The sequence below is a fragment of the Ovis canadensis genome, chromosome 3, assembly GCF_042477335.2.
Source record: "Ovis canadensis isolate MfBH-ARS-UI-01 breed Bighorn chromosome 3, ARS-UI_OviCan_v2, whole genome shotgun sequence".
Taxonomy (NCBI): domain Eukaryota; kingdom Metazoa; phylum Chordata; class Mammalia; order Artiodactyla; family Bovidae; genus Ovis; species Ovis canadensis.
In genome coordinates, this window is record NC_091247.1 from 220,653,189 (window position 1) to 220,681,165 (window position 27,977).

Here is a 27,977-nt window from a genome sequence, read left to right on the forward strand (position 1 = left end):
TGATGCCATCCAACCATCTCATCCTCTGTCATCCCCTTCTCCTTCTGCCTTCAATCATTCCCAGCATCAGGGTCTTTTCGAATGAGTCAGTTCTATGCATCAGGTGTCCAGAGTATTGGAGTTTCAGCTTCAGCATCAGTCCTTCCAGTATTCCAATGAATATTCAGAACTGATTTCCTTTAGGATTGACTGGTTGGATCTCCATGCACTCCCAGCAACTCTCAAGAGTCTTCTCCAACACCGCAGTTCAAAAGCATCCATTCTTCGGCACTCAGCTTTCTTTATAGTCCAACTTTCACGTCCATACATGACTACTGGAAAAACCAAAGCTTTGACAAGACGGACCTTTGTTGGCAAAGTAATGTCTCTGCTTTTTAATTTCCTGTCTAGGTTGGTGATAACTTTTCTTCCAAGGAGCAAGCATCTTTTAATTTCATGGCTTCAGTCACCATCTGCAGTGATTTTGGAGCCCCCCAAAATAGTCTGTCACTGTTTAGATTGTTTCTCCATCTATTTACCATGAAGTGATAGACCAGATGCCATGATCTTAGTTTTCTGAATGTTGAGTTTTAAGCTAACTTTTTCACTCTTTTACTTTCATCAAGAGGCCTTTTAGTTCCTCTTCACTTTCTGCCATAAGGGTGGTGTCATCTGCATATCTGAGGTTATTGCTATTTCTCCCGGCAATCTTGATTCCAGCTTGTGCTTCATTCAGCCTGGCATTTCGCATGATGTACTTTGCATATAAGTAAAATAAGCAGGCTGACAATATACAGCCTTGATGTACTCCTTTCCCAATTTGGAACCAGTCTGTTGTTCCATGTCCAGTTCTAACTGTTGCTTCCTGACCTGCATACAGATTTCTCAGGAGGCAGGTCAGGTGGCCTGGTATTCCCATCTCTTTCAGAATTTTCCAGTTTGCTGTGGTCCACACAGTCAAAGGCTTTGGCATAGTCAAGTAGATGTTTCTCTGGAAGTCTCTTGCTTTCTCAGTGATCCAGTGGATGTTGGCAATTTGATCTCTGGTTCCTCTGCCATTTGTAAATCCAGCTTGAACATCTGATGGTTAATGTACTGCTGAATCCTGGCATGGAATATTTTGAACATTTCTTTGCTAGCTTTTGAGATGAGTGCAATTGTGTGGTAGTTTGAGCATTCTTTGGCATTGCCTTTCTTTGGGATTGGGAAGAAAACTGACCTTTTCTAATCCTGTGGCCACTGCTGCTGCTGCTAAGTCGCTTCAGTTGTGTCCGACTGTGCGACCCCATAGATGGCAGCCCACCAGGCTCCGCCATCCCTGGAATTCTCCAGGCAAGAACACTGGAGTGGGTTGCCATTTCCTTCTCCAATGCATGAAAGTGAAAAGTGAAAGTGAAGTTGCTCGTGTCCGACTCTTTGCAACCCCATGGACTGTAGCCTACCAGGCTCCTCTGTCCATGGGATTTTTCCAGGCAAGAGTACTGGAGTGGGGTGCCATTGCATGTTGGCATATTGAGTGCAGCACTTTGACAGCATCATCTTTTAGGATTTGAAATAGCTCAACTGGAATTCCATCACCTCCACTAGCTTTGTTCATATTGATGCTTCCTAAGGCCCACTTGACTTCACATTCCAGAATGTCAGGCTCTAGGTGAGTGATCACACCATCGTGATTATCTGGGTCATGAAGATCTTTTTTGTACAGTTCTTCTGTGTATTCTTGCCACCTCTTCTTAATATCTTCTGCTTCTGTTAGGTCCATACCATTTCTGTTCTTTATCGAGCCCATCTTGGCATGAAATGTTCCCTTGGTATCTCTAATTTTCTTGACGAGATCTCTAGTCTTTCCCTTTCTATTCTGTTTCTATCTGGGAAACAGATCCTTTGTTAATTCTTTTCTTAGGGCGTCCCTGGTGGCTCAGCTGGTATAGAATCCACCTGCAATGTAGGAGGCCCGGGTTCGATCCCTGGGTTGGGAAGATCCTCTGGAGAAGGGAACGGCTACCCACTCCAGTATTCTGGCCTGGAGAATTCCATGGACAGGGGAGCCTGGCAGGTTTCATCCCATGGGGTCGCGAAGAGTCGGACACAACTGAGTGACTGATACACAAACACACCCGTACATACACACACCCTTACACACCTGCCCCAACTGAGTGACTGATACTCAAACACACCCCTACATGCACACACCCTTACACACCTGCCCCACCCAAAATCATTTAGGGGAAGAGGACAAGTTGGTGGGCTGTCTAGAGGGAGCCGCGATGCCACCCGTGCCATGTTGGGGGGCTGTGGAGAGGGAGCTCCGACGCCGTGCATACCTGAAGGAGGCCCTCTCTCAGCCCTCTCGCGGGAATGAAGCAGGGAGTGGTGAGTGTGCTTGCGGTCCCGCGTGTGCATGCGGACAGTGTGTGTGTGTGTGCCCATGTGCGGGCACCGAGCTCCTCAGGCAGTATGAGGTGTGTAATTTAGGCAGAACCTGGGCCTTCTGTGTGGCCTCGGCTCTGGTGGCACCTCGGGCGTAGTGGATTCACAGTGGGCATCATTTTAGTTGGCAGGAAAGGTTGCGTGGTGGCGGTCTGAGCTGTCACACACTGCGGGCCTCCGGGTGTGGAGTCGGGCCCTTCCGGCCGTGACTCAGTGATGTCGATCATCCACACACCCAGCGCATGCGGTTTCTGTAGAGACGTTCGGAAGGCGCCGTTTGGCACCCTGACCTTGTGTGGCCTGGGAGATGGGCACTGGACATATGTCCTGTCCTGTGCGTCTGACTGTCACAGTCACTTCAGCTTTGGCCCCAGCCCAGCCTCTTGAGTTTGAGCAAACTCCTGGAGATGGTGAAGGACAGAGGAGTCTGGGGTGCTGCATACAGCCCATGGGGTCGCAGAGTCGGACATGACTTAGAGACCGAACGTCAACAACAGCCGCTTGGGCTTTCTTCGGGTGACGTGTGGCCCTGGGACTGAACGTCACCACAGACCCTGCACCCTTCTGTGCTCCCCCGTGATCTGCAAGTAAGTGCAAACAGGCACTGATGGGGCCACGGTTATTCTAAACTGTTTATTATCGTTCTAATGTTGAACCTTCAAATCGCCTTCCGTTAATAATTGCTAAGAATGGGGTAAGTTCTTACAGCTGAGAGTGCTGTGAGCAGTCTGGTTGAGGGGAGGGTGTTTTTTTGTAGGCAGTTGCTTTTGATGAACACCACTCCCTGAGTGGTCATTGTTTTAACAACAATGCACTGAGGACAGTTGATTTGCTTGACAGAAAATGTGTTAAATTAGCAAATCTACTTTAGCAAATCTTTTCTCCCCCACCCCCATTGTGTCTCTTTTATTTCCCTGAAAGGTTGTGTTTGCAGAGTTTTCTAGGTGTGAGAGACAGTTTTTATTATCATTTCTTTGTCTAGGGGACACTCAGATAGGGGAAAGGTGACTTAGAGAAACTTCGCTTGTGTCAGGATTAAGGGATTTTATTTTTTTTCACTCTTAGGCTGATATTGATTTGGGTTAGTATTCCACACATTGATTCTGAAAGACCTTTTCTGTCCTATTTTCCATTGTGCTGTTGAAGCAGACACCCCAGCTTTCCTTATTGAGTGTTGGGGATTGGGAGGGGAACGTTGTAACAGTGTTGAGAATACCTGTGTCCATATAGCTAGATTTTCATCACTTTTGATGGAGCACCTCTCCTCATTACATATAACTGTACTTTAGAGTTGCATGTTACAGAAATATAAAGTGGTAGTGAAATTACAAAGAAGAGTGGAATCTGAAATCCCAGGCAGTCTCCTTTCTCTGTTGTCACTTTTATTAATACTGACTTTCCCGGAATGATTGTGGAGCTAAGGGACTGGGTGCGGTTCTGCTGCTGCCCTGGGGGATTGGAGTAGTTGTGGGGGAGGAAAGGGTGGCTGGCTGGGGGCAGCCATGGCTGCAGGAGCTCAGAGGCCTCTGGGGTCCTGAGTTAAGTGCTGCCTGGAGAAGGCCGGGCTGGGAGGGGGTCACAGTGAGGAAGTCAGTGCAAGGAGATCAGAGTTCTCTTCTGTGGAGGGCCACTGAAAAATGGAGGCAGAATGCTGCGGCAGGCCTGGAATGCCAGACCCACTGTGTGGATCTTTTTTATTCAGGCACTGAAATTTTAGATATGAATGATCTTAAAGTTTTAGACAAAGAATGTCCTGAGTACTACATGTTTTGACATCTAGGCTTCACTCTAGGAGTGGAGTGGGTATAAAATGCTGCAGGCAGCGGGGACAGGAAGAGACCTTTGTCGCTGGCTCTGAGTGGAACTGGATGATGGTGTCGGGTGCATCAGGAAGGTGGTATGGGGTGAGGATGTTTGGGGCTGCAAGTGATGGGACGCTGCACTAAAAAACGGTGTGGCTTGTCCTAGAACATGGGGTTTGGAGGATCGTGGCAGGTGTGCTGCTCAATGACGATGTCCTTAGGTGCTCAGGCAGCTGCCTGTGCGTGGTTACAGGATGCTTGCGCAGTTCTAGGGTCTGCATTGCTGAGTGTTTCAGGGAAGTACAGGGAAATTATAGTTGAAAACAGCCATTGGGTTGGTGATTTGAAGAGGCTAGAGATAGCATCACCGACTCAGTGGACATGAATTTGAGCAAACTCTCAGAGATAGTGGAGAACAGAGGAAGGAGCCTGGCATGCTGCAGCCCATGGGGTTGCAGAGTTGGACGTGACTTAACAGCCACTCAACAGCAGCAGAAGCAAGAGATGACATTAGAGAAGGCTATTGGAGAGAGGAAGAGGGAGCGGCTAAAACTGCATTCTCCTGGAATGAGAGGAAGAGAGCTTTTTAGGAGGCTCAAGAGAATGGTGGAAAAGAATGAATGTTTAAAAATTTTTTTTCATGAATAATATGCAATATAAGAAGAATCCTCAATTCCTCCCATTTTAACATTTTAGTGCTTTACTGAAGAGGTGCATTGTGGGACAACCCTTTCCCAGCTTTTTAAAAGAGTCAGTTTCCAAATTTTCCTCCCTGTTTTGGGCTGGCAGTCCTCTTCACTCTTCTTCCCCTTCTGGTTGTTGGGAGGTGGGGTGGCAGTGACCCCATCCCTAGGATTGCCAGTCGCTCCTTGTTTTAGCTTCCTGTTTAGGACGATGAAAATGAAAATCTGGGCCCAGAAATGTGCCCTTTTTATCATTAAAGTTTTAGATTTACTCTTGCTTATCATGCTGACTGTTTGAAACTCTCCAGTTCTTAGATTCTTTCTGTTAGCATTTAATGATCTGGAAGACTACTACTGATAGTGTAGCTGATGTTGAAGCTGAAACTGGACTGATGTTGAAGCTGAAGCTCTAATACTTTGGCCACCTGATGCGAAGAGCTGACTCATTTGAAAAGACCCTGATGCTGGGAAAGATTAAAGGTGGGAGGAGAAGGGGATGGCAGAGGATAAGGTGGTTGGATGGCATCACTGACTCAATGGACATGAGTTTGAGTAAACTCCAGGAGTTGGTGATGGACAGAGAGGCCCGGCGTGCTGCAGTCCATGGGGTCGCAAAGAGTTGGACATGACTGAGCAACTGAACTGAAGACTACTACTTAAATGGGACTCTGATCCTTCTGTAATGAGAGTTTATGTACAAACAGGATAGCTATCAGTGTGATGTGAAAGTCGCTCAGTTGTGCCTTACTCTTTGCGACCCTGTGGACTATACAGTCCATGGAATTCTCCAGGCCAGAATACTGGAGTGGGTAGCTTATCCCTTCTCCAGCAGATCTTCCTGATCCAGGAATCAAACCGGGTTCTCCTGCATTGCAGGCGGATTCTTTACCAACTAGCTACCAGGGAAGCCCAGCAGTGTGATATGTTCTTTCTAATCACAGTTGCCCACGCTTAGGGAAGTAACAGCTCCATAGAAAGGAGTATTTCCTTCACTTATTTGTTTGTCTTATCTCTTTCCTGGCTGTACAAAAATTTTGGGGAGGTCATCTGACTGTTTTACCTGCCCCTGCCCCCTTTCTCTCCTCCCGTGTGAATTAAGTCTGTATCCTGACACATCTTGCCTGAAAAGATGCACTGCGTTAATCCCCATTCTTGGGATTGTAGTTTAGGAAACACAAGGGTTACCAGGCTAGTGTGAAAAAGCAGTTAGGTCACAACAAGAAGCCTCGATGCAAAGCAAACTTGCATTTGGAGGAGCAGAAATTAGGGGGATTAATAGGAAGACTTCAGCCTCCCCCCACCACCACTGCCACTGCTGTCCATCCTGCAGGAACCCCAAAGCATCTGAGGGAGTCTGCACCCCTTGCCCCACAAAGAAGGATATGGGCGTGTATTAAATATTTTATAAACATGGGCTCATACTTTTACGTACTATTCTGATTCCTGTTTTATTCAGTTAACAATAATACACGATGTAGAATGCCCTTTCATAGCATACATTGTGACTTTAATAGCTTCGGAGCATTTATGGCCTGATTTTATTTAACCAATCCTCAATGGAGCATTGAGGTTTTGTTTTTAGTTGCTTACGATCATAACAGCCATGGACAGAAAGATTTTTTTTTCTACCCAAGATATGATTAGTGTTTTTGTTCATTAGACTTCTCATTACTATGTTTGAAGTCTTGTCTTGAACATTGTAGTCAATTTTTATCTTACATTTCATGACAAAAACGAGCATGAATTTGGTGCCCACTGTGGGTGCTCCAGGCACTGCTTAGTGTTTCTTATGTGTCAACTTATCTGTACTTTTTAAAAATTGAAATGCAATTGACATATAACATTATGTTAGTTTCAAGTGAACAGCATAATGATTCCATATTTGTATATATTAAGGGCTGATCGCTGCAACAAGCCTAGCTAGCATGCAATACCACATTAGTTACATTTTTTTTTTTCTTGCAAAGAGAACTTTTTAAGATCTATTCTCTTAGCAGTTTTCACATACACATCAATACAACACAGTATTGTTGACTATAGTCACCATATTGTACATCACATCCCCGGGACTTACCTTATGAAGGGAGATTTGTACCTGCTGACCCATTTACCCATCACACCACCTCTGCCTCTAAGAACTACCTGTCTGTTCCCTGAGAGTAAGTTGCAGACACGATACCCCTCACTTCTAAATGTATCAGTGTTTCTATGCCTTAAAAAGGAATTCCCTGTAGCTCAGATGGTAAACAGTCTGTCTGCAGTGCAGGAGACGCCGGTTCTATCCCCGGTCAGGAAGGTCCCCTGGAGAAGGGGATGGCAACCCACTCCAGTATTCTTGCCTGGAGAGTCCCATGGACAGAAGGGCCTAGCGGGCTACAGCCCGTGGGGTTGCAGAGAGTCGAACACGACTGAGTGACTAACACTAGACACTGTACTGCTGTGCCTTAAACACAGACGTTTTCTTACATAGCCATAGTACAGTTATCCGAATCAGGAAGTTACTACTGAATAAGGTCTGTAGATGTTAATGTGTAATTTATAGATTTTTCTGATTTTAAATTCAGTACTATTTTAGAAATTATTTTGGTGGCTTGGGTTTTTAATGTAGGATCAGGTGTTGCATTTAGCTGTTGGATCTCTTTCGGCTCTGTTAGCCTAGAGTAGTTTTTCAGTCTTTGTCTTTCGTAACCTTGACCTTTGGAAATTGAGACTGTCCCTCAATATGGGTTTGTTGTATGCACTCTCTTGATGAGATTGAGGTCCCGTGTTTTGGCAGGAGTGCTAAAGGAGCGGTGTGTCCTTAGGGCAGCAGATCAAGAGTCACGTGATGTTGCTTAGTCCGATGGCGATGGTTATTATTAACTTTCATTGCTTGGTTTGAGGTGGTGTCTGCCAGCTCTCTCCGCTGTGAATTTACTGTTTTTCCCTTGTAACTGGTTGGGAGATGCTATGTAAACGTCCTGTTTACCATCAAAATTTCACCCATTTTAATCCTTGCAGGGTGCTTTGCCTGAGTCAGTCATTCCATAATAGTTGCCAAATTGTTATTTTCAAGTTGTATCATTCTTTTCACACTTAAAAGTTGGCATGCCTAGTTTAGGAAGTCGTTTTATTCAGGTTTTGCGTATTTCAGCTTCTCTGGGTCCCGGTGGCTTTGCCCCTCGTTGCAGCGCACGGGCTTGTCGTTGCAGTGGCTTCTCTTACTGCCAGCACGGGCTCTGGGCGCATGGGCTGCAGCAGCTGCAACACGCTGGCTCCACAGCAGTGACTTGTGAGCTCTAGAGTACAGGCTGGGGAATTGTGGTGCACGGGCTTAGGCTCGGAGGCATTTAGGATCTTCCCAGACCAAGGATGGAACCTGTGTCCCCTGCATTGGCAGGCGGATTCCTCTCCACTGAACTACCAGGGGAAGACTGGCTTTTATAGTTTTCACTCATAGATTTAAAAGTGTTCGATTCAAAACTGTTTCTAGTATTTGATTTTATAAATTTTTTTTCTTGGAAATTTCATCTCAAGTGGCTAAACATTGATATACTAAATGTTCACAAAGTAAAATAATTTGTAAATGATAAAAAAATTGTAAAGCTTCAGATCTTTTTTCATTATACTTAGAAATGTTTCAAACCTACAGTGAAGTTCAAAGACAAATGTAGGTGAGCCTTGCATGCCTTTTGTTTAGATTCAGCAGTTGTTAACATTCTACTTCATGTTTTCTTTTTTGATGAACCATTAGAAAGTAAGCTGGCAATGTGATACTTTTATCCTGAAATACTTTGCCATGCGCTTCCTAAGAATAGGGACCCTCTCCCACATGACCACATCAGCATATTCACATTTAAGAAAATAACAGTAATTCTGTAATATATCAATATTTGAATGTTGTCACTTGTCCCCACAGTGACTTTTATAGATGTTGCCCTTCACCTCTATCCTGGATCACACATTTGTTTGGTTTTTGGGATAGTTTTTAAGCAGATTGAAGCCAAGTAATTTATCCCAGTAATAGGGAAAAGTGGATCAAATGATGTAAATTTCAAGCTGTAAATATGTGAGGTGAAATAATAAGGAAAGAAGATTTCATTGGAATAATACTGGCTCCAGTCCAGGCAGTGCTCAGGGTGTGGACAGACTCTCTCTCTGAGCCTCAGCTTCTTTGTTGGAGAGTTTTTTGCTCATTCCATAGGGTTATGCTAAGAGTCAAGTGTTCATTAACGTTGTGTTTTAAAATCAGTTTTTGTTAACTATATATATAATAAACTTGCATCTTTTTTAAGTATGTAGTTTGAGTTTTGACCAATGCATGCACCCTTTGGAGTATCTTTACTTCAATCAAGATATAGAACGTTTTGAGGGAGTTTCCTTGTGGTCCAGTGGTTAGGACTCTGTGCTTCCACTGCTGAGAGCACAGGTTTGATCCTTGCTCAGGGAACTAAGATCCCACAAGCCGCACACCGCGGTCAAAAGTCACCCGCAAAAATATAGAACATTTTTGTCACCACCGAATTTTCCTTGTGTCCCTTGTCAGTCGACGTCCACTCTTGTCTGAGACGGTCACTGATCTGCTTTCTGTGACTGTAGATTAGTCTGCCATCTCTGGAATTTCACATAAATATTCTTACAGTCCATGTTCCCTTGTATCTGGCTTTGGTCAGCATGGTTTTGAGAGGCGTCTGTATTGTTGTGTGTCTCAGTTGTTATGAATGTAAGTGCTCTGTGTATTCACTTACTGGAGCAGGAAATGGCAGCCCACTCCAGTATTCTTGCCTGGAGAACTCAATGGGCAGAGGAGCCCATGGGGTCACACAGAGTTAGACACGCCTGAGTGACTTTCACTTCACATATTCACTTGTAAGTCTTGGTGTAGATGTTATCATTCTTTTGAGTAAATAGCTAGCCATGGAATTGTTTGGTCCTCTTAACTTTATAAGAAACTGCCAAATTTCTTTTTAAATTATTTCAATTAATGTGTACTTTAGGCATATTCACAGCCCCCATGTTTAGTGTACATTCTGTGACTTTTCACAGTTGTGGAACACGATCACAGTCAAGGTGTAGAATAGGTTCATCCGCTATGAACCTCCATCATGCCCCTCGGTAACTAAGCATTTCCTGTAGCCCTGGGCAGTCACTTACCTGTGTCACATAAATGGGACTGTATGGTATGCGGCTCTTTGGGTTCGATGTCTTTACTTGGCAGAGTGCATTTGAGGTTAATTCCTGTTGTGGCGTGTGTCCGCACTTAGTTCTGTTTATTGCCAAATATTCCTTTGTTGGGACACACCGGTTTGTTTATCCACTCATCAGAAGACCGTGTGAGCTATTTCTAGTTTGGGCGATCATGAATAAAGCTGCTTAAGCGCTCATGTACAGGTGTCATTGTGAATACTGAGCAGCAGGATTGTTGAGTGCTGGAAAGTGTGCGGTTCCCTCTGGAAGACAGTGCCGCGGTTTCTGGCATTCCCTCCAGTAGTGTGTGAGCCTCAGTCCTCCCTATCTGGTGTGTGTTCCTGTCAGTGTTGCTTTGAAAACTGTCCCAATAGGTATATACTGCTATCTTGTTGTGTTCTGAATTCACATTTGCCTCGTGACTAATTGTACTGAGTATTATTTGCCATCCATGTACTTTGGAGAATTCTCTCTTAAATTCTTTGCCTATTAAAAAAAACTTTTGCCCATTTGAAAAATTGGGTTGTTTTCTTAATATTGAGTTTTGAGAGTTTCTCATGTATTTACAATAGAAGTTCTTTATAAGATGCATATTGAGAAAATGTTTTTTCTCAGCCTTGTTCTGGGGCTTATCTTTAATTCTCTTAACAGTGTCTTTTTTTTTTTTTTTTTGCCACGCCACTCGGAGGATCTCAGTTCCACAACTAGGGACTGAATCCCTGCCACAGCTGTGAAAGCCAAGAATCCTAACCACAAGGCCACCAGGGAACTCCTCAACAGTGTTTCTTGAATAGCAGAATATTTTAAATTTGAGAAATAGAACTTACCAGTTTTTTTTTTAATCATGCTTTTGGTATTGTTTTTAAAAAAGCATAGCCTAACCTAAGATCACCAAGAATTTCTTTTGTGTTTTCTTCTAGAGATTTTATAGTTGTGGTTTTATAGTTGCTTTTTGCATGTTTTGTTGATAGTGTATGAGAACTATTTTTATAGCTCTTCATTTGATCTGTAAGAAGTAAGTGGTATTTTTCTATTTGCATAGAACTGTCTGGGACAGTCCAGAGGGCTAACCCTTAGAAGCAAAGTTCATCTTAATTCTGGAGAATACAGAAATTATTCTATGTTTAAAAAGACATAATCTTCATTCTGGGTTCGTGAAAGGGAATTTTCCTCAAAAAGCTGGCTGCAGCGGGCTTTCCTGGTGTTTCAGTGGTTAAGAATCCGCCTTACAATGCAAGGGACATCAGTTAAATCCCCGGTCCGGGAAGATCCCACATGGCGCGGAGCAAGTAAGCTCCTGTGCCGCAACTACTGAGCCAGTGCTCCGCAGCCTAAGAGCCACCACTGCTGAGCCAGTGTGCCATAGCTACCGAAGCCCAGGTGCCCTAGAGCCCGTACTCTGCAGCAGGAGATGCCAGTGCAAAGAGAAGCCTGCGCACCACAACTAGAGAATAGCCCCCACTCTCCACAACTAGAGAAAGCCTGCATGCAGCAAGGGAGACCCAGCACAGCCAGAAAATAAATAAATCTTAAAGAAAAGTTGGCTGCAGTGGTGCTACAGAAGCATCAGCATTGTGTGTGTTAGTGCTTTCTCTGGAGGACGGAATTTGATGATGAAAATAGAGAGTAGATTATTGAGATAGTTGGTACACGATAATTTAAGAAGCAAAAACAATTAATTTGTTTATTTTGCATTCGATTCCTCAAGTACTTAGTGATTAATGGGGTGAAAAGCTATGAATGCAAACTCGCATGCAGATTAGTACAAGTAAAACTGGAGAAATCTGAAGAAGATCAGTGGATGTAGTTTCCTGGTGGCAGTATCAGAGTTGTGCAAAGTGTTAGTATTGGAGGAAACTGAGCAAAGTGCATGGGTTTCTCTGTAGTGTTTCTTACACCTGCATGCAGTTATCACATTATTAACTAAAGATGTCTTAATACATGTTTTGTTGCCAAAATGTTGTTGATTGGAGACATGTTTGTAGACTTGATACAATTGATATCATCGTGTAACGTTGTTAGAGCTTCATATTGATCATGGATTCATTATACAATTCGCGATTGTCATTATCATTCACATTTTGCTCCATTAAGTTTTTGCTCCAACTTTGTATATATTATAGGTGTAAAATTTTCAAAAAATGACATGTCACAAAATTTTGAGTGAAGAAAAATTTTTTGGTGAATTTTATACAGATACTTTCTCTGATTGTCTGAGCAACATATATATTACTGGTTTCTCAGAAGAGGATAATTCTTCAGAATATAGTTCTGCTTCAGATAACGTGAATATTGTTGTTGTTCAACTGCTCATTGGAAGTGATGGACAGGGAGGCCTGGTGTGCTACAGTCCATAGGGTCGCAAAGAGTTGGACACAGCTGAGCAACTGAACAGAACTGTTCACCTGCTAAGTCCTGTCTGACTCTGTAATCCTGTGGACTGTAGCCCGCCAGGCTCCTTTGTCCATGGGGTTTCCCAGGTAAGAATATGGAGTGGGTTGCCATTCCTCCTCCAGGGGAGGATACTTTACTGCTGAGCCTTCCGGGAAGCCCATACACACTGTGTATAAACATAAATTAGCACTTTTTTTATAATGCATAAAATGCGTGTTCATGCTCAGTTGTGTCTGACTCTCTGTGACCCCATGGACTGCAGCATGTTAGGCTTCCCAACTCCCGGAGCTTGCTCAAGTTCATTTCCATCGAGGTGGTGATGCCATCCAACCATCTCATCCTCTTATCCCCTTCTCCTCCCGCCTTCAGTCTTTCCCAGCATTAGGGTCTTTACCAGTGAGTCAGTTCTTCGCATCAGGTCGCCAGAGTATAGGAGCTTCAGCCATCAGTCCTTCCAATGAATATTCAGGACTGATTTCCTTTAGGATGGATTGGTTGAATCTTCTTGCAGTCCAAGGGACTCTCAAGAATCTTTTCCAACACCACAGTTCAAAAGCATCAATTCTTCAGTGCTCAGCTTTCTTTATGGTCCAACTCTCATGTCCATACATGACTACTGGAAAAACCATAACTTTGAGTAGATGGACCTTTGTTGGCAAGGTGATGTCTCTGCTTTTAATACACCATCTAGGTTGGTCATAGCTCTTCCAAGGAGCAAGCGTCTTTTAATTTCATGTCTGCAGTCACCATCTGCAGTGATTTTGGAGCTCAAGAAAATAAAGTCTGTCACTGTTTCCATTTTTTTCTCCCATCTTTTTGCCATGAAGTGATGGGACCAGATGCCATGATCTTCATTTTTTAAATGTTGAGTTTTAAGCCAGCTTTTTCACTGTCCTCTTTCAGTTTCATCAAGAGGCATTTTAGTTCCTCTTCACTTTCTACCATAAGGATGGTGTCATCTGCATATCTGAGGTTATTGATATTTTTCCCGGCAATCTTGATTCCAGCTTGTACTTCGTTCATCCAGCCCGGCATTCTCATGATGTACTCTGCATAGAAGTAAAATAAACAGGGTGACAATATACAGCTTTGACGTTCTCCTTTCTCAATTTGGAACCAGTCCATTGTTCCATGTCCGGTTCTAACTGCTGCTTTTTGACCTGCATACAGATTTCTCAGGAGGGTGGTAAGGTGGTCTGGTGTTCCCATCTGTTTAAGAATTTTCCACAGTTTTTGTGAGCCACACAGTCAAAGGCTTTTTATCGTATATACATCATAATATTTCATTCTTAAATATTTTAGCATACATTGCCTAAGAACAATATAAAAATAAGAACATTCTCCTTTATAGCCACAATACTATTAATACTTCTAAGGAAAATTAAAAACAGTTTCATAATATTACTTAATCATATGTATAGTATTATCTAATCTAATATTCAGTTCCTCCCCCTCCCCCATCAGAAAAATATCTTTCATCGTTGGTTTGGTTTTGGTCAAGGTTTCTTGCATTGCTGCTGCTAAGTTGCTTCAGTCTTGTCTGACCCTGTGCGACCCCATAGACGGCAGCCCACTAGGCTCCCCCGTCCTTGGGATTCTTCAGGCAAGAACACTGGGGTGGGTTGCCATTTCCTTCTCCAATGCATGAAAGTGAAAGTGAAATTGCTCAGTCATGTCCGACTCTTTGCAACACCATGGACTGCAGCCTACCTGGCTCCTCCATCCATGGGATTTTCCTGGCAAGAGTACTGGAGTGGGGTGCCATTGCCTTCTTGCATTGTACCTGGATATTATTTAATTTCTTTTCATCTGGAGTAGTCCTTTTGACTTTTTGCTTTTTATAACCCTTTGATGAGTGTCAGTCAGTTGTCTTATAGAATGTTACATGTTTTGAGTTTTTCTGTTAACTCAAGATTAGATTCAAGTTAAACAGTTTTAGTAAGATTGTTTCATATGTGTCATTGGGTACTTACTATTTCATGTCAGAAGCTGCTCCAAGTTGTTACTGTTGAAATCAGTTGTGTCAGGACTCTTTGCAACCTCATTGTCTGCAGCCTGCAGGCTTCTCTGTCCTTCACTGTCTCCTGGAGTTTGTTCAAACTCATGTGCATTGAATTGGTGATGCCATCCAGTCATCTCATTCTCTGTCACCCCCTTCTCCTCCTGCCCTCAGTCTTGGCTAGATTCAGGTGAGTTGGCTCTTCGCATCAGGTGGCCAAAGTGTTGGAGCTTCAACTTCAGCATCATTTCTTCCACTGAATATTCAGGGTTGACTTCTTTTAGGATTGATTGGTTTGATCTTTTTCCAGTCAAGAGGCTCCAAGTCTTCTCCAGTACCACAGTTCGAAAGCATCAGCTCTTCAGCGTTCAGCTCTTCTTATGGTCCAGGTCTCACGTCCGTACATGACTACTGGGAAACTGTAGCTTTGACTGTACGGGCCTTGGTTGGCAAAGTGATGTTTCTGCTTTTTAATATGCTGTCTAGATTTGTCAGCTTTCCTTCCAAGGAGCCAAGCGTCTTTTAATTTCAGTGGCTACAGTCATCATCTGCAGTGATTTTGGAGCCCAAGAAAATAAACTCTGTCACTGTTGCCCCTTTTTCCCATTTTGTTTGCCGCAGAGTGCTGGGGCCAGATGCCATGATCTTCGATTTTTGAACACTGAGTTTTAAGCCAACTTTTCACTCTCTTCTTTCATCCTCCTCAAGGATGAAAGTTCCTCTTCACTTTCTGCCATCAGGGTGGTGTCATCTGCATATCTGAGGTTGTTGATATTTCTTCTGGCAATTTTGACTCCAGCTTGCGCAGCCTTGAATCCAGCCTGGCATTTCTTAGGATGTGCTCTGCATATAAGTCAAATGAACAGGGTGATAGTTGATTCGGCAGTACACATACTAAAATTGGAAGAATATACAGAAGATTAGCATGGCCCCTGTGCAAAGATGACACGCAGATTTGTGAAGCAGTCCATAGTTTTGCTCGATGACAACCTAGAGGTTGGGATGGGGGAGGGAAGTGGGGGGCACATGGGTAAACCTATGGCTAATTCATGTTAGTGTTTGGTAGAACCAATGCAATACTGTAACACAATTACTTTCAATTAAAAGTAAAAATTAAATGAATAAATATTTAAAACAAAAAATAAGCAGGGTGACAGTACATAGCCTTAACATACTCCTTTCCCAATTTTGAACCATTGTTCCATATCTGATTCTGACTGTTGCTTCTTGACCTGTGTACAGGTTTCTCAGGAATCGGGTAAGGCGGTCCGGTATTCCCATCTCTTTAAGAGTTTTCCGCAGTTTGTTGTGATCCATATCACAGCAAGGCTTTAGCATAGTCATGAAGCAGATATTTTTTGGATTGCTGCAGACTTTTACCCCAAGCCGCGAGTCGGACTGCTCCTTCTGTGGCCTTCTTTTCGTGCAAACATTGGTTGTGTGTGTGCCTGCATGCTCAGTCGTGTCCGACTCTTTGCGACCCCATGGAATGTAGCCTGCCAGGCTCCTCTGTCCATGGGATTTCCCAGGCAAGAATACTGGAGTGGGGTGCCATTTCCTTCTGCAGGGGATCTTCCCAACCCAGGGATCAAACCCACGTTTCTTGTGGGTCTCCTGCATTGCCAAGCGATTTCTTTACTACTGTGCCACCTAGGAAGCTGTTTACTGTTAGTGATATTTATTTTGATCACTTGGGTAGGGAAATTTATATTTTAGATTGAGAAGAAGAGAAACCTACTAATATCCCTCAATCAGCTTACCCTTGAGGGGAGGAGAGCTCTGTACACTGACAGGTGCCAGAAAGTAAAGTAAAAGACTTAGTCACTGCCTGCAAAATCTGAGAGAGAAAGGGAGATATTATAGAGGTCGCTGTCCAAATAGACTATTGTAGTACAGTATTTGTAAAATGGACGTGTGCAAAATAGAGCAGAAGCTAGTAGCTTTACAAAAAAAATAGCTGAGCCTGTTGGGGGATGGGTGCATGGGAATTGGGACGGATTCACAGCTTTCTCAGCCTGGAAGGCTGGGTAGAGAATTAACAGGTGCATAGGCAGAGAGAGAGAGCCACTTAGTAGGATGGCAGGCCATGTGGAAGGGAGGAAGAGACTGTGCCAGAGAGGGCATGGCACTGTGGGGCCATCTGCAAGGTGGATGGGGGTACAGGAGATGAGGCTCGGTTAGTGCTGAGGTGATGGTTAGATAGGAAGGTTATTTGATTTTATTCTGAAAGTTGGGGTTTTCAGACTTTTAAAGCTGTGAATCACTTTGTTAAAAGGAAATTTTATGCAGGAATTCAGTATATAAAACAGATAAAAATAGAGTGCTGTTTGAAAAATTGCCATAGGTGATGAGCTATTCTAGTTTGAGCAGGAGAGAATGTTGTGATTTATAATGTTTAGAGCAGGATGGCATATAGTCAGTGTGCAGAAAATATTTGTTGGCTAAATGGAAAGTAGAGTTTAGTTCCCTCTTAGTACAGAGGCAGCAGGTTGGAACTAGAAAGGCAGCCACCAGGCTGTGCCAGTTGCCTCGGTGAGAGCTGCCGACCCGAGCTGGAGATTGAATGGGGCTGCGGGTGAGGGTTGGACACAGAGTTGGTTGGACAGTGGCTTGAAGAGACTAGTACCGTGGTCCCAGTTCCATCCCCAGGGGTGTGTCATCCCCAGAGTGTTCTGGGAATCTGTGGAGGCCTTTTGGTACCAGAGGTCAGAGGCAGCACTGGCGGAGAGAGGATGGCGTGGGGTTGCTGGATGTCACACATCCATCCTGAGGTCTTTCATGCAGGTAGGGAAAAAACTGGGACTTAAATCCAAACTCACGGTTTCACCTGTCAACACAAGGTAGCTTTTGCAGTGTTAAAACGTGTACCAAGATTTTTAGTAGTGCCGCTGTTTAGAACCAAGGGAAGATCATACTGTTTTGTTTGAAACGTTGATGAGAGGTTTTCACCATTTGGGAATATCCTGTATCATATCTTACTCATCACTGATCATAGTTAATTGCTTACACCTCAGCTCGGTGTTGGTCTGTGTTTTTATTTTGGGTTCTGTTTTAACATATATGACTGCTGTGTCTTCTAGTGAGTCCATGCTTAAGCATTTACATTTTGGAATACTTTTTATTATGTATTTAATTTTTGTCTTCTCTTGATTATAGTTGGGGTCATATATCAATTATGTTTATGGTTGTAAATTATATTTATGGTTGTAAGAAGGCATCATTATCTTCACCTCAGGACAGTGTGGGGGTTGTAAAGCTCAGTGCTGTGAGGAGGGGGTGTGGACCTGACAGGGGAGGACTCCCATCCTGTGAGTCCTTGGACTCTGGCCTGGGGGCCGCCCAGATGCAGTCACTCTTCATTGAGATGAGGATTGCGACTGGGGTGAAGGTGTAAATGTGGGGCGCGCTGAGGTTGGGCTTACACACAGCCTCAAGTTAGAAATGTGTGGCAGAAATTGTGAACTGGGATTTGGAGTTGAGGAGGAAAAATAACAGCATTTCTGGAGAGGGAGGTGCTTCATGCCGGCTGTGGAGCCAGCCGGGCTCACTCCCCTGGCCGTGCTCTGCACCTGTGGGGCACTGCGCTGTGACGGTGACCGCTGTCACAGCCAGCGTTCTCATTTCTAAAAGGGGGGATTACATACTTACCCATTGAATTAATATGGGAATTAGGTGCCTTAAAACATGTCAAATACCTGCATAATGCCAACTTAAAAGTTGTATTCAAAGTAGCTATTCACCAAAACTTCAGTAAATGCCAAGAATTTTGAATAGATGTATGAATTCTATCATTTGGGCCTTATAAAACAGAATTTTTATGAGAAGACTGAGGGCTAGGGAGATTTCCTGTAGACTCAGGAGTCAGATTGTACAGGAAGTAAAAGTCTGAATTGGCTAGGATAGAATCACATGCTGCCAGACCTTTCCTTCCATCTGTGGACCTCGGACCAGCGGCAGCAGCATCGCTTGGGAGCTTGTTAGAAATGCAGACTCTTAGGCCTCACTCTGAGATTACTGTTTCAGACTTTGAATTTAAGTGAAGTTTCCAGGTGATTCCTGTGCATATGAAACCATGAGAAGCATTGGGCTGGGAGGTGTGAGCTGGTCTGGTTCAGCAGGGGCGGGGAACAGGGAGGAAGGCCTTGCTTGGGGCAGGTGCTGGGCCGCCAGGCTGCTGGAGCCTGGCCTCACTCCAGGTTTAGCTTTAGCAGGTCTCTTCCATTCTCTGGACCTCAGCTTTCTCATCTGTAGGTGAGGCGAGTTGTCTTCCGCTCTGATATTTCCGGGTTTTCTCCTGGGAAGACACTTGTGCATGGTGTTTAGGATTTGGATGGTGTGGGAGGTGAGTGGAAATTTGGGTGGAGCATCGGGAGTGTGCTTAGGCATGAGTACACCATGAATGGAAGTGGTGGATTTTACTAAAGTAAATATATTTAGTCATCCTTTCTGAATTTTGTTCAGAAATCTTTAAGATTTAAGAGACACGTTCTTTAAGCATATCTTCAAATTTAAAGCTGGCAAGCTGAAGCTTCTGTGGTGATTATTTTTTCTTTATTTGGCTTATTCTCAAGTGAACATATCATAGTTGGATATATTTTATATTGAATTCTAAAATACTATTACTTTTTTAAAAATCTAGAAATCACATTTGGCTTCCACGTTTTGTCTGAGCTTTCTCGTTTTTCTTCAGACTTTCTCAGGACCTTGACAGTATCTACTACGTGGTACCTGCAGGGATCATGTCTAGAATAAACGGAATTCCCTGGTAGCTCAGTTGGTAAAGGAGTCTGCCTGCTGGGCAGGAGACCTTCGTTCAGTCTCTGGGTGGGGAAGATCCCCTGGAGAAAGAAATGGCAACCCACTCCATTATTCTTGCCTGGGAAACCCCATGGACAGAGGAGCCTGGCAGGCTACCTCCACGGGACCAAGAGAGTCGGACACGACTTACCCGCTAAACCACCACCAGGTATTAGATAATGTTTTGTGTTTTATTTATAAATTTTTCTTAAAAATATTTTAACTTCCTTGAAGTTGAAAAATCTAGGTCTTTGCCCCTTGAGTGTAGTTGCAGTGTAATCTTCAGGAATATCTTCAATTTTTATCCCAAACTCAGGTTGCCTCACTGAGGAAAAGAGGTTTGTAATACACAAGAGAAAAAAAAGGTATGAGGGAAGTGGAGAGCTCAGAAACATGCAGCCACGAGGTGTTCTGGAGTAGGTGGTAGTGATTTCCGTGGACGGGGCTATCTATTAAGGAGTGGTGCTGAGATCAAGGAAGCTGGAGATCACTACCTCCCGGCCCCTAGGGGAGGCGCTTTGCAATGTCCTGCTTCCTGCAGAGCATTTCGTTTTGAATTTAAAATATTTTATTTTATTTTATTTATTTATTAAAAAAAAATCTTTATTTTAAACAAGGGCTGCATTTTGAGTCCTGTGCTCACTGCCATCTGCTTTTCTCCCAGGTTTGGGAACATGAGGAAAGCCAGCAAGCATGGGAAGGCCAGAGAGAGGGGAGAGGTTGTTCTGAAGGGGGTGGGGACTCTCTTAAGTAACTGGCTGCATGTCTGTGTAATCACAATCTCATCTATCTTTGTACAGTTGGTTGAGGGGACCCCAAGAGAGCCTTGTCCTTGCAATGAGCAGGCTCTCCTCTCTAGCTGCCAAGCGAGCTTCTCATTGTGGCAGCCTCTCTTGGCTGAGCACGGGCTCCGGGGTGCGTGGACTTCGGTAGTTGTGGCACGAGGCCGCAGTAATTGCGGTGCACAGGCTTAGTTGCTCCGTGGCATGTGGATTCTTCTCAGACCAAGGGTCAAACCCATGTCTCCTGCATTGGCAGGTGGATTCTTCATCACTAAGCCACAAGGGAAGCCCCGAACCCTTTATAGTGTAGAATCATTGTAGATTTACCGAAGTTAGTGTCACAGTACCGAGAGTTCATGTATTACCCTGTTAGCAAACTTTTTCTGTAGAGGACCAGATAGTAAGTATTTTAGGCTTTGTGGACAGATTGTCTTTTCTCGGAATTGCTTAGTTCTGCAAAACTAAGTGTAAGGCAAAAGTGGCCGTAGCCATAGCTGGACAGTAAGTAAATGAATGGGTATGGCTATGTTCCAGTAGATATTTGTTTTTTTTTTTTTTTTCCCCTTTGGTATGCCATGTGGCTTGCGAAATCTTAATTCCCCAACCAGGGACAGAACTCAGGCCCTGGCAGTGAAAGCGCCAAGTCCTAGCCACTGGACCACGGGTGAACTTCCTCAATAAAACTTGATAAGAGCAGGTGGCTGGTTGGATTTTGGTCAGTGGACATTAGTTTTCTGACTCCTGCTCAATACCCTTTACCCAGCCTTCCTGATGTTTAATCTTACACAACGAGGGTACGTTTGTCAAAACGAAGATACTTTGGTACAGTGCTGCTAACTAAACTCAGACTTTATTTGAATACGTGTCCATCTTTGATTCGGTTTTCAATCTTGCCTTCAGCTTTGTGTTTGCTTGACAACATGTCTCCTCAGCCTGTTACTGTCAGCTGGAGACTCTGGATGCTCATTTTGCTCTGTGAGCTTTGTTGCCCAAATTGTCCTAGCTTTGGCCTTTGTGGTTCTTTCAGGTAAGCCTATGTCTTTTGGATACATCCTCAGTTTTTCTGTTTTGAACCCTTTTTGTCTTTTTGGCTGCACAGCATTTGGGATTATAGTCCCCCAACCCGAGACTGAAGCTGTGCCCCCTGCAGTAGAACTGCAGAGTATTAACCGTTGGATCTCCAGGGAAGTCCCTTGAATACTCTCTGGCTGAGTTATTCTGCTATAAGGATATACTCCTCTTCTCTCTTGATCTTTTTGTGAGGTGGTGGATGTTTGGATTGTTTCCACCTTTTGTTTGGTATGAATAACTGTGTGTGTTTGCTAATGGGTATTTTTGTGAGCATGTGTTTTCTTTTCTCCTGGCTGGGTACCTAGGAGTGGAATTGGAGTTGTGTTTGACTTTATCATAAACCCCCAAACTTATCACTGCAGTGGCTGCACAAGCTCCAGTGTTTCCCATCATCGTGATTACTCAGCATTGCCTGTGTGGTTATGACGTCTAGTGGGTGTGGAGTGCTGCCTCCCTCATGGTAATGATAGTCAGCCCCTTTTCATGTGTTTGTTAGTGATTCACATATTGTTGATGAAACTGCTATTAGGACATTTCGGTTATTTTAAAAATTAGTCTATTAGGTGTATGTGTTCTGGATAGAAGTCCTTTGTCAGAATTATTATTTTACATATCTTTTCTTTCAGTATGTGAGTTGTCTTTTTCATTCTATGAATTTTCTTTTTTTTTAGTCTATGAGTTGTCTTTTCTAATTAATAAATTAGAATTTTCAAATTCTGATTTATCAATTTTTTCTTTTATGGTTGTGCTTTTTTTATCATCATATCTAAGACATTTTTTTCCTTGCCCAGGGTCACAAGGGTTTTCTCTTACATTTTCTTTTGCGGGGGGAGGGCGCACCTCGAGGCATGTGGAACTTCCCTGCCACACCCTCTGTGGTAGAAGTGTGGAGTCTTAACCACTGGACCACCGGGGAAGCTGTTCTTAATATTTTCTTGAAGTTTTACTGTTTAAAAACTATCTCTGTGCTACTTTTGATGTGCTGGGTCTTTGTTGCTGCGTGAGCCCTGCTCTAGTTCCGGCGAGCGGGGGTCCGCTCTGGCTGCAGCGCGCCGGCTTCTCTCGTTGCTGAGTGTGGGCTCTGGGGCCCGCAGGCTTCACAGGTGCGGGCCCCAGGCTCTAGGGTCAGCAGTTGTGACGCACAGCCCTGTTGTTCTGCAGCATGTGGGATCCTCCCGAACCAGGAATCAAACCCTTGTCTCCCTCATTGGCAGGTGGGTTTTTTTTTTTAACCACAGAGCCACAAGGGAAACCCTGTTTTGGATTTTATATTTAGATGTATGTTCCATTTTGAATTGATTTTTGCTTACGGTGTGAGGCATTAATCACAACTCTTGTTTTGTGTATGCTGTAGCACCATTTGTTGAAAGGACGTCCTTTATTCATTGAATCGCCTTTGTCCTTATATAAAGAATCAGTTGCTTACATCTGTGTGGGCTTACTTTGGACCATTATCCTGTTTCATTATCGAACTTGTCTGTTTTTAGGCTAATACCACACTGTCTTGATTACTATAATTTTGTCATAATTCTTAAAATTAAATAATGTTAGTGATATTCACTCTGCCTATTTTATGTTCTTTGTACTTCCATATGGATTTTAGAATTATGTTGAGATTTTGAATGGGATTGTGAGGAATATACAGATCTTGTGGGAAATTGACCTTTTAATAGTTTTTAGTCTTTTCTGTTTGTTTAGATTTTATTTAGTTTCTCACAGAAAAATTTCATGGTTTTCAGTTTGGGTCCTACCTTTTGTTGGATTTTTTCCTGAAGCATTTTATACTTGTTTCCTAGCTGTTGTACGTTTTTAAAATTTTTAATCATTTTAAAAACTGTTTTTCACTGTGCTTCGCAGCATGTGGGATCTTAGTTCCCCAACCAGGGCTCCGCAGTGCACCCCTGTAGTGAAGTGTGGAGTCTTAACCACTGGACTGCCAGGGCAGTCCATGCTGTCGTGCATTTTAAAAAGATTCCAGTTGTTTTTTGCTAGTTTATAGACATGCAGTTGAGTTTATATATTAATCTTATATCCTGTAATTATCCTAAATTCACTTTTTCAGCAATATTTCCATTGGGTTTTCAACATAGATGATGTGATGATGTCTGTAAGTAAGACAGCTTTGCTTGTTTCTGATCTGGGTACCTTTTATTTTTCTTGCCTTATTGCTCGGTCTAGAACTTCCCATAAAACGACAAATAGAAGCAACCAGAGCAGTCATGCTTGTCTTGTTCTTCATCTGAGGGAAAAGCATTCAGGCTTATCACCCTTTTATTTTTATTTTTTTCCTAAAGTAATTTAGAAGTATGTTAATTTAGTTTCAAATACTTGGGAATCTGTCAGAGAGTTTTCTATTATTGATTTCTAACTTAATTCTATTTTGGTCAGACAAGTAGAGTTGGCATCTTTTTTTTTTAACTTCTCATATTCATAACTTTAATGCAAAATTAAACTGTGAAGAAAAAAGATTTACAGTGAATATGAAAACATGTACATGTTCTTAATATTTAAGAAGACATTATAACAATAAGAGCAAATGTAATAGTTGAGAAAGTCAAGAACATGTAGAGAAGCAGCTCACTAAAAGAAGTAACCGGTAGCCAGCATGTATTTGGGGATACGTTTGTCTTTGCTAGTGGGGTTGTCTGTTGTTTTTGTCTATTATTTCCTTTTGGGGATACATGCCTCCTCTGCGCCACAGGTTCTTGCCTCAAGTTGGCATCCTTTAAAGCTGATTGAGACTTGTATTGTGGTCCATAACGTGGGCTTGCTAGTTATTTAATGTATACTTGAAAAGAATGTGTGGTCTGCTATCGTTGGCTGGAGTTTTCTTTAAATGTCAGTTCAGGAGCTTGGGTACCTTTAAACACAAAAAGTGAAGTATGACATAGATTCTTTTCTCTTTCCCCAGATTCGTAATGTGAGTCCTTAGATCCTGCCATCTCTTTCTACTAGCTGAGGAGAACAGTCTCCTGATTAGAATGACAGCTTTGAGCTGGAAGGCCTTATTTCATTAGTGCATTAACCAGCCACAGAGATTAGCTTATTGGCTACTTAATAATTAAATGAAGTTGGTTGTAATTCTTTGAGCATACACAGAACTTAGTAGGTTAACTCTTTGTTGCCCAGTATTCCTGAGGTGTTCATGTATGAATACAGAGGAGCCTAAAATCCTTGAAAACTATGAGAAAAGATGTTTCAGTTAATTTCAAGGGACGATCTTATTTAAGAGGCATATTAAATAAAAACAAAATTACAGATTTGGAAACTAGTTTTCCGACTTGAATATTCCTTTATTAACTGATCTTGGAGTCTTAACGGAAGAACTTCTATACCAGCACTTCTATTGGCTAGCCAGTTTTACTCTTTGAAGAGGTTTCACTAAAGCATTTCCTTGGTTATTTCATATCCTTGAAGCAGCCTTGTAAGACACAGAGGAAGGTCAGTGGAAGAGAAGACTGCACTAGATGATAGATCACTGGTGGTGAACCAAGGAGGGACTAGAATTCCAGAGGTAAGAGACCTTGGGTAAGGTGATGGGCCTCTGGTGGTTGAGGAAATTCAGATGCAGAAAAGTTGGTGGTTGTCTGACAGCAGGGTGCCATGCCCCTCAAAGGGGCTTTGACAGTCTTGAGACATTTTTAGTTGCCACAAGTTGGGACAGGGGGCCCCCTAGTATCCAGTGGTTAGAAGGCCAGGAAATTGCCAAATATCCACAGTCCCCAGAACAGAACAGTGCTCTGGGCCAAAATGTCAATACTGCTGAGTTTAAGAACGGTCTGTGTTCAGTTTATCTTGAGTTTTGATCAGAACCTGGATCTAAAACTGCTTCCAGTGATGTACATACTCGCCATCAGCTGCTCTTATTTTTCATTCTTTTCAACTTCCTTTTTAAAAGATTTGAAGTAAAATCCACATAACATAAAGTTAACCATTAACCACTTTAAAGTGTATAATCCAGTGGCATTTAGTAAATTCAGTATGTTGTGCAACTGCCATCTCTTTGTAGTTCCAGGATATATCCATCACTCCACAAGGAGACCTCATACCCTTTAGAGAACTCTCCATTTCCTGCCCCAGCTCTGGCCACCACTGATCTGCTTCTGTGTGTGAGGAGTCTTTTTTTTTTTCTTTTCAAAATGTCTCTGTGGATTCTAAATTCTTTTTATAAGGTTTTTTAGAAATAAACAGGATGAGAAGTCAGGAGCATGGACATGACATCTGGGGTCCCCATTCTTTTCTGTCAGTGATGGGGGGAAATCATTCATCTGACCTTTTCCCTGTATTTATGTAGCTGCTGGCCCAGTAGCCAGAATATTTTTCTGCTTTACATGAGTCTGAAATTCTAGCCCACAGTCTGTTTGCTCAGAGTTTTTAAGGATGTCTGTGAAAGTCGCTCAGTCGTGTCTGACTCTTTGTGACCCCGTGGACTATACAGTCCATGGAATTCTCCAGGCCAGAATACTGGCGTGGGTAGCCCTTCCCTTCTCCAGGGGATCTTCCCAACTCAGGGATTGAACCCAAGTCTCCCACATTTCAGGCAGATTCTTTACCAGCTGAGCCACCAGGGAAGCCCTTGGACGTCTATAACAGAATTTAATTTCTCACTGATTCTTTCTTACCCGGTATGCTTCTGAGCCATTTCCGCAGGTACTGAACTAAATGTCCTTACACTGATGTGCTTGAAGTTAGGAACTGAAGTGATTTAGGGAGGTAAATTCATCCCATTACTAAACATAAATGTGTTTGGAATCATTTAGCACCTAACTTGTATTGCTTTGTAATTGAAAACAAAAACAAGTATATTCCTATGTTTTCATTCCTGGTAAAACCCTGCAGTGGCTGCTTCTTGGGTTTAGAGTAAACTTGGAATTCCTTACCATTGTGTAATAGGGTCTCCACAGGCTCTGCTTCCACTCCTGGCCTGTTGCTTCCTCTCCCTGGCTCTTGGTGTGGGCACAGGAGCCCTTTTTTCTCATGAAGGATCCCAGCTCCTTGAGGCCTCTGCACCAGCAGTTGCCTCTCTCTGGAGGGCATAGGGAGACATGCCTTGTACTGGTTTTCAAATCTTAGCTCACATGTCATCTCACATGTGAAACCTGCACTGATTATCCTGTCCGTCTATGGCTTGTTGTAAAAATTTTGAGTGAGTACTGTGGAGAGAATAATACAGCAAATTCCCATTACACACGCTTTTGTTCACGGTCAGCCAGTTTAGAGCAGCGCTGCCGCTCTTCCTGCCTGTCGCTCTCTGTCATACTGCTCTCCTCAGTTTTCTTTTCCTGCAGTTGGCGTTTTTTTTTGTGTACACCCAGGACTGGGAGTTTTTTGAGCAGTAATCTTGTCTGTCCTATTTACTCTTGCCTGGAACATGTTCTTTGTCTGTGTACATAGTAGGTGCTCAGTAAATATTTACTGAATGAATGAATGGAATGAAATAAACTTCCTCAAGTCAGAGACTGTGCCTACTGCATATTTGTCTCCGTACCTGTGCCTGATACAGAGCTGCTGCGCACACAGGTTCCTCCTCTCCTCTCCTGACAGCAGGTTTGTGGATGTCGTGACCCACGTGCGGGGCTTCTGTGACGGGAGGAAGGCGAGTATGCTCTGCATTTGCTTTCAGACTGCTCTGCTTGTATAGGAAGACTGGAGATTTTTTCCTGTTGCCATCTTCACTTGGTATTTAGTCTCCCTTGTTGTCTGCTCATAGGTAGACTTGTAACTCATACTAGAAGCCCACATTTATCTTTCCTTCCCTGATTGGTTGTTTCTAGAACTCTGGAAGGTAAGATCATGTAGGTTCAACTCCCATTTTACAGATGAGGACTTTGCCCAGAGTTGCACAGTAAGGTGGTGGGTTCGGTTGGGGTTGGAAATGAGAGCCAAGCCTAGCAGTTAAAAATACTTTATAATTTTCTCTCTGTTGCATATTTCTGAGTTCTGTGTTATTAGTTGGACTCTGTAAGTTTTATTAGTTCCTTGTGATCAGGGGCTATGTACTCTGAGTACCTGCTGTAGCTTTCAACACCAAGCATAGACTAATGTTTTTGGTCTAGGAGGCTAATGTAAGAGCATTGCTTTATTTGAGAATTAATTTAGTGTTGTACCGCTGTTTCTCCCTGCTTTATGGGAAGAGACTCTTGGAGGACAGAGATTGCTTGCTTATGCATAGGGTACATACAGGAACTGAGAATGGGGCGGGTGAGACGGGGAGGCTTAACAGAAGGCCACAGGCGGAGGCTTTGCTCTTTGGAGCGAGTCCATCACTTCCTGCTGTCCAGTCCGGTGTGAAAGACCATCTGGGCCTCCCCTCAGCAGATGAACGTGATGTAGTGGATGTGCGATGCAAAAGCTGGGTTTTGCTGAAAGTAATTGTCAGGTTAGATAGATCTGGAAATATCCAGTGCAGAGACGGGATTGAAATGGGCAAAAAAGTGTAATGATTATTTATAATTATCTTGAGCCAGTGTAGATCTATTTATATCATGCAGACATATATTGAATACTTTTTAAATATGTGGCATCGTTATAACATTGCTTTATGTGTGTGTGTGCTCAGCTGTGTCTGACTCTTTGCGACCGCACAGACTGTAGCCCACCAGGCTCCTCTGTCCGTGGGATTCTCTAGGCAAGAATACTGCAGTGGGTTACCATTTTCTACTCCAGGGAATCTTCCCGATGCAGGAATCAAACCCAGGTCTCCAGTGTCTCCTGCATTGGCAGGTGGATTCTTTACCACTGAGCCACGTGGGAAGCCCATTATAACATATTATATAGTTTTATTTCTTTTTAAAGTCATATATAATGAACATTTTCTGTGTTAATACTCAGTACTGCTGTAGAAATCAGTAAGTGGTGTTTTTGTTTGTCATGG

General features: G+C 43.2%; 1 protein-coding gene and 1 non-coding gene across 2 annotated transcripts in view; both read left to right on the forward strand.

Moving 5' to 3' along the window:
• CECR2 (CECR2 histone acetyl-lysine reader) overlaps nt 1–27,977 on the forward strand; it is a 118,023-nt gene that overhangs the window by 6,678 nt on the left and 83,368 nt on the right. The gene's annotated exons all lie outside the window — the stretch shown is intronic.
• LOC138438411 (U6 spliceosomal RNA) lies at nt 15,327–15,430 on the forward strand. The gene has a single exon (XR_011256347.1). It is a non-coding gene; the product is annotated as a U6 spliceosomal RNA (small nuclear RNA).